This window comes from Mustela erminea, chromosome 14, assembly GCF_009829155.1.
Source record: "Mustela erminea isolate mMusErm1 chromosome 14, mMusErm1.Pri, whole genome shotgun sequence".
In the NCBI taxonomy this organism is placed as follows: domain Eukaryota; kingdom Metazoa; phylum Chordata; class Mammalia; order Carnivora; family Mustelidae; genus Mustela; species Mustela erminea.
Genome location: NC_045627.1, coordinates 6,756,145 through 6,767,391, shown reverse-complemented (window position 1 = coordinate 6,767,391; position 11,247 = coordinate 6,756,145). Strand labels below are relative to the sequence as shown.

The 11,247-nt window shown below is 49.5% G+C and overlaps 1 long non-coding RNA gene across 1 annotated transcript; it reads left to right on the top strand.

Moving 5' to 3' along the window:
- The first annotated feature begins 7,696 nt into the window (after window positions 1-7,696).
- LOC116573303 lies at window positions 7,697-10,754 on the top strand. Its single transcript, XR_004278696.1, has 2 exons — window positions 7,697-9,338; window positions 10,168-10,754. It is a non-coding gene; the product is annotated as an uncharacterized LOC116573303 (long non-coding RNA).
- The last annotated feature ends 493 nt before the right edge of the window (window positions 10,755-11,247 follow it).

Genomic DNA, 11,247 nt, shown 5'->3' with positions numbered 1-11,247 from the left:
GTTTTCCGGTGGGTTACTCACTCAAGATGGGTCGATCTCAGTCTCGCCAGTCAGACAGCGGGGTTTATCCCTGAAACATCCAGCTTGGTGATGTATTCAGGATGCCAGGGGCTCACTGTCACCCTGGAGGCACGTAGTCACATCCATTCCCCATCGGATGCTTGGGACCAGGAGAAGATTTATGTGTTTGCCTAGATAAATGCGTAATTTGAAAGCTGAAGCTTCTGTATAAAACATTTTAAGTTCGTTTTAGGTCCGACAACTTTTACTATATTATTATCTGCTCTTTGGGTTCCTTGAGCTCCTACTCATCATGGAACCCACAGAGAGTTATCTTTTTTATATCAAAGTATAACTGACATAGGACATCATTTTAGTTTCAGGTATAGAAAATAAGGATTCGATATTCGTGTATGTTGCGAAATGATCGCCCCAGTAAGGCTAATGAACATCTGTTGCCACACATAATTACAGATTTTTTTCTTGTGATGAGAACTTTTAAGATTTACTCTCTTAATGACTTCCAAATATGCAACACAGTGTTATTAACTGTAGTCGCACTGCTGTACATGAGATCCCCAGGACTTACAAAATTTTAACTTTTGGAATGCAGAACTCACGTTATCCAAGTACATCCTTGGAGAGCCTTCAAAAGGGCCAAATCTCAGGTGCCCTACAGTTGACTGGATCTTTTTGAACATCTCTGAGCTGAGGGGTTGAACAAAGCACATCAGTAATGAGTCTCGCTGGCTTTTGAGATGGAAAGACGAGGGGGAGCTGAGGTCTGAGGTCGTGCTGGTCTGCGGACAGCCTGGCCTGCTCTTTTCAGGGAAGGGGCAGATGATGGGAGTGGGAGGCTCCCCCAAACCCCCATTTCTTCTTTGGGGATTCCAAGCCCACTTCTGATGGCCTTGATTACAGGGTCTATTACCTAAAGAAATACGGTGTCCCTAGCAAGAAGCAAACAATTATTTTCATTCATCCTGAATTAAATGATCAGGGTGCCTGGTGGTTAAGCGTTACGTGACTTTTGGACAGGTGGCCACCAGAAAACCCTGTTTGCTCACCTTAGTTCCCTCCAGGCACCAACATCTCTGAAATCCTGCAATAAGACTCTGGGAAGTCACTCGACTCCCCTCATCATCTCTTAACCGTGACATTTAATGGGCTGATATTTCCTGGTTTGGCAGAGTTAGGAAATTTCTAATCTCTGCTGATAAAGGAGTTTACCGTTTTTCTAGCACATGATCCTGAGGGTTTACTGGCTTGAGAACTGTAGTTGACTTCAGTAGATCTCTCTTAGGAGGAATAGGGGCTCATAGTGGATTGGAGTTTAATTACAGATTTATAGATACTGAATGATAGGCTCGATGCCTATCATTTATCCTCCAAAGATTTTTTTTTTTTAAAGATGTTACTTACTGGGAGCCTGGGTGGCTCAGTGTGTTAAGCCTCTGCCTTCGGCTCGGGTCATGATCTCAGGGTCCTGGGATCGAGTCCCATATCGGGCTCTCTGCTCAGCAAGGAGCCTGCTTCCCCCTCTCCCTCTGTCTGCCTCTCTGCCTACTTGTGATCTCTCTCTCTATCAAATAAATAAATAAAATCTTAAAAAAAAAAAGATGTTATTTATTTACTTGAGAGAGAGAGAGAGAGAGAGCATGAGCAGGGAGGGGCAGAGGAGAGGGAGAAGCAGGCTTCCTGCTGAGCAGGAGCCTGACGTGGGGCTCGATTCCAGGACTCTGGGATCATGATTGTGACCTGAGCCGAAGGCAGACACTTAACTGACTGAGCCACCCAGTCAGTTCAAAATTTTTTTCAAATTTCAAAAATTTTTTAAAGGCTACAACTGGCTCTCATTTATTTGAAACAAATCATGCATCCCTCTTTCTGAAAAGGCCTGTCTTCCGGACCCACGTTTCCTTCAATTTGCTGTTGGAATTAAGCCCCTTACTTAACCAAGGAGAGGCCTCAGTGGGGCTTCTCATGCACATTAGCTTTCGATTGGAGAATGTCTCACACTGACCCAAGTCTCCCCCCTGCCCCCCGCTGAAGAACCTGGTTGTTTGGCAGGCCACTCGTCCGGGCCGTTTGGGGATCCAGATGCTGAAGAAGGAAGGAGCAACGTGCCCAGTGCCTCAGGGTTTGTGGATTCTTCCCTTTGAAGACTAGAAGGGGCTTTGCAGATAAGGGTCAGCGTTCAGAGGCCCTCGCCAAGTCTGTGGAATGAGGACAAAGGAGTATAGAATTCTGCATTAATTGGACCAAGGTTAAAGATCCCAGCTTGGCCTCGTACAAGCTGCATGACTCTGGGCAAATTCCTCATATTCACTGGCCTTCAGGTTCTCCGTCTGGAAAATGGCAGGTAACCAGGCTCGTCTCACAGAGCGGCTGATCGCTGGGATGAAGTACAGCAGGCAAAAGCCCTTGGCACGGTCTGGAGTGTTCCCAGAGTCCAGAGTAGTCAGTGCATTTCCCCTCCACGTGCAAAGGGAAAGCCACTTGGTACAAAAGGCAAGTCCCCCCGAGTAGGCCCACAGGGCGAGCTTTGTTTGGGTTGAGGCTCTCAGGACGGAGACAGCATCCTGCCTCTGAAAATGATTATTCAGACCCAAGGCTGCCGCCGCAGATACAGCTGCTTTTTAGCCCCCGATTATGTCAAACCCCCTGCGGTTTGGCTTTCCTGTCGTTGGGAGATGGACCGGACCATCCCAGCATGCCCGTGGGCAAACAGAGTCAGCAGAGTGGGCTGTGATCCCTGGGCGGGCTCTCTGTGCTTCTCTTGCACCAACGCAGGAGATCGATCAGTCGATCAACAAACCGACCAGTGAAATCATGGATGCCTTCTCCCTGCAGGACGCTGGCTCATGCTTTCTGTCCGGGGTCCGTAGCAGGACCTCTGCAGGAATATGGTGACACATATTCCTAGGGCGGCCCCAGGAGTTCTGTGTTGTTTTCATCTTAGCCTCCCAGGTGAGGAAATAGTCCTAGAGAAAGCTCTTAACAGTTTACACAGCATTTCCATAAAGCATAAATATTTTGAGTCTAAATGCCATGCCTAATAGCAGTCGGAAATACGGACAGCAATAGAAGGAAGAAGGCAGCTCAGTGGCTCTTTGTCCTGGTCCTCGGTGAAGCGGCTACACTCGCGCCCTTTGCATGGGCTACAGGGTGGAGGTCAGGGTGGTGAGGACATATTTTGATGACACAGAAACAAGGGCTGCAAGAGATCAGTCCGCAGCCTGTGAGCAGAGCCAGGGCTCACTCCCATTTTCCTGCATTGCTCTATGTCTCTAATTAGCCAGAGAATTTTTGGAAATCTAAGCCTCTCTTGGATGTGCCAGTTCCCTTCCTGCCATAGAGGAGGCATTTGTCCCAAGTGACTGGAGCCGAGGCGGGTTGATCCTGTGAGGGTACCTCTGTCACTCTGTGGTTTCTAATCTGGGAGCCTCAGGTCCCAGGGGGAGGGAGACCACCATTGCAGGACACCTGAGGAGACCTGTGCCGGCCAAGTGTTGCCTGCGGAGTCCGAATGATAGCCCTCCCACCCGTGTGAGCTATTATGTGGCAGATTCTATGTAGGTGGTTAGGGTTAATAAAATGTACATTGGCTTGGGTAAGCATACCTAAGTTCTTTTTTATAAAACAAGATTTTATTGAGAGAGAGATACAAGCATGAGCAGGGGGCAGGAGGGGCAGAGGAAGAAGCAGATTCCCCGCTGAGGAGGACCTGATCTCCAGGACCCCAAGATCATGATCTGAGCCGAAGGCCGATACTTAACCCACTGAGCCCCCCAGCCACTCCAGCATACCTGAATTCTGTATGGACTTCCGTCAGTATGTATTTTCTTAATCAGAAATATTAAACATGTAACCATTATTACATGTGAGTCAGCCACATTTTGGGGGTTTACAAAGGGGTCCCCATGTTGAGAGTATGGGAGCTACTGATACGGAGCAGATCCAAGGCCAATATGGGGACAAACCTTTGAAATCGCAGACCCAGCAGGGCAGGCGCGGGCCTCCTGTGTTGGGGGCATAGCAAGAGGACAGTAGGAATAAGGAAGGGCTTCTGTGTAATGAGGCCTGGGAACAGCCCACTCATTTATAGGGTCTGTGGCTTGGCAACATGTTTACGAAACACCCACTTAATTTGTTAATTTTTAAAATGCGCTTTTATCTAAACTCACTTTCATGTTGCGGAGATCCAGGCTGTTTGGACAGCTAGTCCTGCAGAAATGGAGGCTCTGACTTATTTCCTGCCTCTCACCTTTCAGAGGGAAAAAAATCATATTATCGAATGGGACGGTGGGAAGCAGGCCCCCATGGCCTTTCTCACGGCAAGGAGACAGGCCACCAAGTTGAGTACCCGGGCACCACTGTACGTCTCCCGGTGGGGTGGGGCCCCCGCGGCAGCCTGTCACCTGGGACCCTTCCCTTCTGTCATATAATGTCAGGTTCCAGGCCTAGATTTTGGGGCCTGTACATGCAGGCTGTGACTGCCTCACCTTCTTTTCCTGGGTCCAGCCCAGGACATGTTCAAAAACATTTATTGAATGAATAAATCAGTGAGTGGAGAATATATGAATAGTTAAGTATGCCTTTGACTTTTCAACTGAGAGATTGAAAAAGTTTTAAAGAGATTTTAAAGTCCAAATCACTATTCAGGGGTGCCTGGGTGGCTCCGTCGGTTGAGGTTGAGCGTCTGCCTTTAGCTCAGGTCACGGTCCCAGGGTCCTGGGACGGAGCCTGGGACAGAGCATGAGGCTTCTTGCTCAGCAGGTAACCTGCTTCTCTCTCTGCCTGCGGTTCCCCCTGCTTGTGCGTTCGCTCTCTCTCTCAGAAAAATAGAGAAATAAAATGTTAAACAATATGTTTACGTAGTTTTTTCCCTTTGTATTGCCTGCGTGGATTTATAGGCGGTCAGAGTGTTAAATGATAAATCTTATCTCCCCCCAACCTTGATTATAGAAACAACATATGCTCAAAATAAATTAAGGAAGTGAGGAAAAGCCTGACTCTCCCTCATAACCATACGTCCGTGTGTCTCCAAGAGCACATCTTTCCAGACTGCCCTGGGTGTGTTCTGCACGGTTTCCATGGAGCCCCCAGACCCTGCTCTGTGCCTGCTCTCTGACCCATTGCGGCAGACACCAGGCTTTTTTGCACACCCTTTCCTGGCTTCCAGTTATACTCAGCTGATGAGCGGCACTGGCCAGAAGGAAGCCTGTGGAAGGAAGAGAAGTCAGCACACTGCTCCCTCCCCACGGCCACCCCTGGTCAACTGTCCTTCCGGACTTCAGTGTTTACCTCTGACCGCTCCTGGATGGCTCCAGTCCTACCAGGTCCGGGACACATGACCCCAACCTTGTTCTTCCTGCTCCTGGGGTCATGACGGCTTCTCACCATTGCTGGTCTCGGTGTCACCCTCCTGCTGTTCACTCAGCTGCCCACAGCTCTGGGATGGGTCCCTTCGCTAAATCTCCTCTATAGGAACCACACCAGATAGAGTCTGCGGCGGCCCGATTAAAACAATACCCCCTGTATTTACATATGTGCTGCTATACTATGCACTCCGTCTGGGTCCCTGCTTTTAAAGTTAACAATACTTGGTGATAGGAATCCTTTAAGGCCAGTAAGTACAAATATGTTTCCTCATTGTTCTATTCGTTAGGATTTTCAATAGGATCTAATTAAATCCCACAAATATTTATTGAGTTTCTACCCTGTGTAAGATATAGTCCCTGCCCTTAATGGGGGTTACAGTGCTCTGTGGGCCTTAAGACAAGATAACTGGGTGGAAAATAAGAGGTGTCATCCAGGGAGATACTAGTTACGAGTCATAAAATTTCAAAGGAGAGAGTGAGGGTCGTGGTGAAGGGCTTGTTGGAGGAGGCAGTGCTGTGATAGCTGGTGTGTGTGTGTGTGTGTGTGTGTGTGTGTGTGTGTACTTAAACCAAAGGGGACAGGAGCCTGGAAGACATCCCAGGCAGAGAAGGTGGCACGACCGAAGGCCTGGAGCTGAGACCTTTGAGGTTTTTCGAGCTGTGAAGAGTTTGGTTCAGCTGAGCAGAATGGAATGTTCTTCCACGGTACTTTATTCATCTCACCTCTTTTTCTTTCCTTTTTTTTTTTTTTTTTTTTTTTTAAGATTTAGTTATTTATTTTAGAGAGCACGTGTGAGCGAGTAAGCAGATTCCTCACTCAGTGTGGGGCCCGACTCGGGACTTGACCTCACAACCCTGAGATCACGACCTGAGCTGAAATCACAAGTCGGATGCTTAACCAACTGTGCCACCTTTAAAGGAATTCATCTCACCTTTAAAGCAATTTGCTGGAATGGATATAATTTTTCTGTCTCCCTTCTAGATGATCATCTCCTGTAGGCCAGGGAGCATCCTTCATATCCTTTTATAGACCATATACTTGGAATAGAGTAAGGATTCCCAGTAGAGGTTTGTTGAGTGAATCCGAATGGAAAACCCTCTGATGGGAGCGGAAATTCGTTGTCAGATCGCGACAGGTCCCCAGGGCCAGGCTGAGTGGTTTGTGGGAAATGCTCTGAACTTGCCTCCTCCTGGTCAGTGTCCCCTCTCTCTTTTCTTGCTTTTCCAGGCTTAACTGGAATCATAGATATGAGCATGCTGTCTGGACAGGGACACTATCTCCTGAGACGAGAGGTCCCATTTTCCCATATATTCGTTCTCCTCCACGTGGGTTGGGGTGGCGGGGAGGAAGCCCTGACTCATGTTAACCAGAAGAACAGCTGCACGTGGTTCCACCGAATCAGGCTGGTCTTTGGAACAGACAGCAAAACAAGAACCGAGTTTGGCTTTTCTCCCAATACGAAAAGTCCCGAGGATCTCTCTTTTCCCTTCTGCTCCAGCAGACCCGAGAAAAGCCAGAGAGCACCCACTTTTGCGCAAGTGCTCAGCTTCTCCCCGTCTTCTCCACATCCTGCCTCTGGGGCTTGGTCAAGGCTGAAGGCATTGATTGTCGCACAAGGGAACCCCAAAAAGGCTGGCAGATTTGTACAGCACTTGGGAATGCAGCGGCGGGACGTAGGTGACAGTGGTGGGCAGTGACCACAGTCATGAAAGAGAGGAAGGGACGATGAGTGTGGGCATGAATGTGAACTCTGCCACGTGCTGGCTTGGTGAGCCCTCACTCTGAGGCCACTCGCCCCCCTTAGCTTTCGTCTCCATCAGCAGAATGGTGATATCTATCCTCACAGACTTGTGCAAACAAGGGAGTCAAAGCCAGACAGAAATGCACAATTTGGCTCAGGGACTCACCGTAATCGACTCTTTTCTCCCTGCACATGAGTACTCTACCTTTTCTATTCCAAACTCCGGCGGGACAGAAAGTTACATTTCTTTGTGAACCAAGTGTGTAGCACTTCGGATGTATCTGGGGAGAATTATCCATTACCTCTTCACCCTCAATCCTTAAAACAAAACAATAGGAAACAAATAAACCAAAACTTGAGCGTCTGGCTTCCATTCCGAAACCAGGTGTTGGGTGGCTCGTCTGTCGAGAGACGCACGCCACGCAGACGGATGGCTTCCCGAAGCCCAGAACGTGCTCCTCAGGGAGGAGAGGGCTTCGAACGAAACCAGTTTGTCCCGATGGACCCTCAGGCTGTCCTGTTGCGAGGGTCTTGTAAACATCCAGGAAAACCTGTTGGCTGTTGAAAATCCAGATTCTAAATACTGTTTACTCCTGAATAATTTGTAATTCCTTTCCCAGCTCAAATAACTATAAACTCCTACAAAGTGCTTTATAAACACTCATTAGAGCATTACTAAAGTCCTTTGAGCTCCACGTGATTACCTCCATTTGGCAGTCGAGTAAACTGAGTCACAAAAGTTGAAAGATCTGCTCAAAGCTTTGCCAGGAGCGAAGACAGGGCAGGGCCAGAGCTCAGACATCCTGGCTCCTGGTCTGGCGAGCGCTTCCTCGGAACGTGCCGGGATCGGCCGCATCCGGGCTCCTGACCTCTCAGGGTCCCGCCGTGCCACAGCCTTCTGGTAACCCATCATCGAGGACTGGCCAAGGTCCCCTGGCCCCTGAGATACCACTGTCCAGCAGCAAAGGCTCTGCTTTGAAAAGGCCCTCAGCACATGTGTCCAATAGCCACCTATGTCCTTCTGTCCCCAGAGGCCTGTCCCACTGATTCTCAGTGTCTGCATATACGGGCCACAGAGGGATCAGCAGAGAGAAGCAAGACATTGGTTTCCTGCTTTTCCTGAAAAGCTGAAAGCAGACAGGATCCGTGGGGTAGTATACATTTCCTGGATTTCATCTGCCCTGCATTTAAACCCACTTATGATTAAGCTCTTCCATCTACCAGGGTTAACAGAAAAGGCCGGCCACGTGCTCTTCTAGATTGCCGGCACTAGGCTGTGGGCATGGTACCCAAGCTCGGCCAGCTTACAGCACTGCCGGGGACGCAAGTGACTGATACGAACGAAGAGGGGGCTTTGCCGGGTAGCAGGTGGAGATGCCTGCGTCTCAGGAGGCCTGTCAGCGGTGGTGCCGCGGAGCCAGTGGGATGGAGGAGGTGGCTCTGCCATCAGATTGCTGCTGTCTTTGACCTTGGCTGTGGTTAGAACTGTTGTCCCGAGTGCACTCGGCCTCCCGCTCATTTCTGGAAACCTCGGGATTGTTTGTGAGTTAGCAGTTTTCCTTCCAGCAAATTCCTTCCTGAAGCATACCAGAGTCAAGGGTTTTGTTTGTATTTGGTTGGGACCAAGTTGCAGAATGAGAGCGGTTTCTCTTTTCTTTCCTCCCAGTATTGAGAGATGGGTTCTAAGACTCTGAGGAGACCGGGGTACAGCGGAGATGGTAAAAGCATGGCACGATGCGGGACGTCTGAAAAGGTTAGGAGCTAGTGTTTGAGACGAGCTAGCTCATTCGTCTCCAGCAGTCCTGAACCCAATCCGCAACGTTGCTGGGTGGTGCCTTGTGGCTGATCTCCCTGCCGTCAGCATGACCGGCGTCCTCGCCGGCATGATAGGCCCTGGCACTCTAGCCAGTGGTGGTGACTTAGACCAGCATCGATGTGTGCCCAACCTCCTGTCTCCCCCGGGCTCCTGTCAGCAGGTTGCTCCCCATCCAGGGTCCTTCCTGATGCGGCTTGCCTGTGGTGAGGGAGGGCTGCCCACAGCGGTGTGCGGGGAGTGCAGAGCACGTGCCCCGGAGCTCTGTGTGCTTTTGCCCTTCCTGGTACTTGGGGATGTGAGGAAGCTGTCCCGGGCATCTGGAAATCTGAAGAAATGGTGTTTTCACCGATACCAGGGTCAGCGAGCAAAATGCCTCTCACAGACTCATAGAAGAAGGTAAGAGAATAAAGATAATAATTGCACTGTTTTTTTGTGGAGAATCTCACTTGGTCTTCCTACTATCCCTACGAAGAAGGTGCTATTGTTACCCCTTTTTCACGGGTGAGACAGCTGACTCGCCCGGGACTCTACTACTGAGTTACTGCGCACCCAGGAGGTGCCTGCCTGTGACCAGGTGGCTTCTAGAGCTAACTCTCTCTCACACTTCCATGGAAAGATTATAAAAATATAGATTTCCAGGGGCCACACCCAGAGATTTCAATTCAGCAGATCTTGGGAGGGTGAGGGGCGGGGCTTGGAGACTGAGCGGCCACCACGCAGGGATCCCAAATGATAAGGAATGTGTCCATGGGCAGGTATGGGGCAGCTGCTGGCTGGCACAAGAGCGGATGTGGCCACTTCCCTCTCCCCAGGCTCGGCGAGATGCCTCCTGATCGCTGTCCCCTTTCCTGACTTGGCCTCAGAGTCCTTCCCAGTGCAGGTAGTGACCAGCGGTCACACGGAGGTGGCTTCAAGGCAAAGGCAATTTGTCCTCTTCAGCCTGCAGAATGCGGGAGGGGGACTGAAGAAGCTGGGTCTTGTCACACACAGGCCACTAACAACAAAGAAGGAAAGTAATGGGCTGTTTCTGAGCCTCAGGTTTCTTTCTGCTCTGTCGCGGGGAGATGGTACAGAACCTTTCATTTTTAGCCTGGAGAGCGTGGATTCTTATCTCTAAGTTGCTCTATGAATTTCAGGTTATTCCAGCTATTTTAACATTTTATGACATTTTATAACATATTACAACTGTTGTCGAAATTGTGCAAGTTCGTTTGTTTGTTTTCAGTCATCCAAATGACCAGCTTCTCCCCCGTGGATTGGATTAGTTTGCACATGCTGGATCTGTTCATTAGGACGGCTCTACACACCACATCAACTGTTCGATCAGCAGCAGGACACGGGGAAGGGTTCTGTCCCACCCACTCCTTAAGGTTCCAGGCCGATGGAGGAACCATCCGTCCTCGATGCTAGGCTTCCAAGATCAGGCCCCCTATGTGTTCACATCTAGGAGACTGATAGTAGTGAAAGACAGTGGAGAATGGCCCAGGAACATCTAAAGAGCATTGGTTGGACGTTGCAGTCCATTGGCCGGAATTGGCCACATGGCTTTACTCCGCCGCAAGGAAGGCTGGGAAATGGAGGCGAGTGAGCCCAAGAAGAGAGGGAGACAGGTCTGGTGAACAGCCAGCTAGAGTCCCCTTGGGGAACATGAGGAGCTGTGGGTGTGCCCAGAGGAGCGGCCGAGTACCACACAATCCAGAGTGGGTGCCTGGGTCACTGGTATCTAATTCTGTCCCCCGGTTGGACAATGAAAATACATTCAGTGGAACAATTTTCAAATGGTAAATGGTAAAAAAGCCCCAAACCAAGGAGGAAAAAAAAAAACAAACAAGAACAGTGCTTTAGAATTCTTCCCATTATTTTAACAGTCTTTCAGGGCTTTTTTGGAGTTCTTTATATATGTATAATTTTAGAAACACTTGTCTGGCTCACCTCGTGGTTTCGCTCATTAGCTGTTTGTCTCCCAAAATGTTTCCTTGGACTCTAAGGGAAACCTATCCAAATCCGTCCTGGCCTTCTCCATATTCTAAAGTATTCCTCCAAGACTGGAGGAATGCATTAACGTTTCTGGCTCGGAACAAAAATGTTGGCCCGGGTCCTCTTTCTTGAAAGTCCTTGTGCCTGGGCCCATAAGTGGTAGGCTCTGGGTCCATTGCAAGTGTGACATCTCAAGCCTCATTCCATTCACCCACGGGGACATCACAGGACAGTGGGGAGCTGTAGGGGAGCCGCTGTCTGGCGAACAATAAGCATGACCTCTACTGCTGTTAACTCCAGGGTCAACAAGCCATCCACTGGCGTTCCG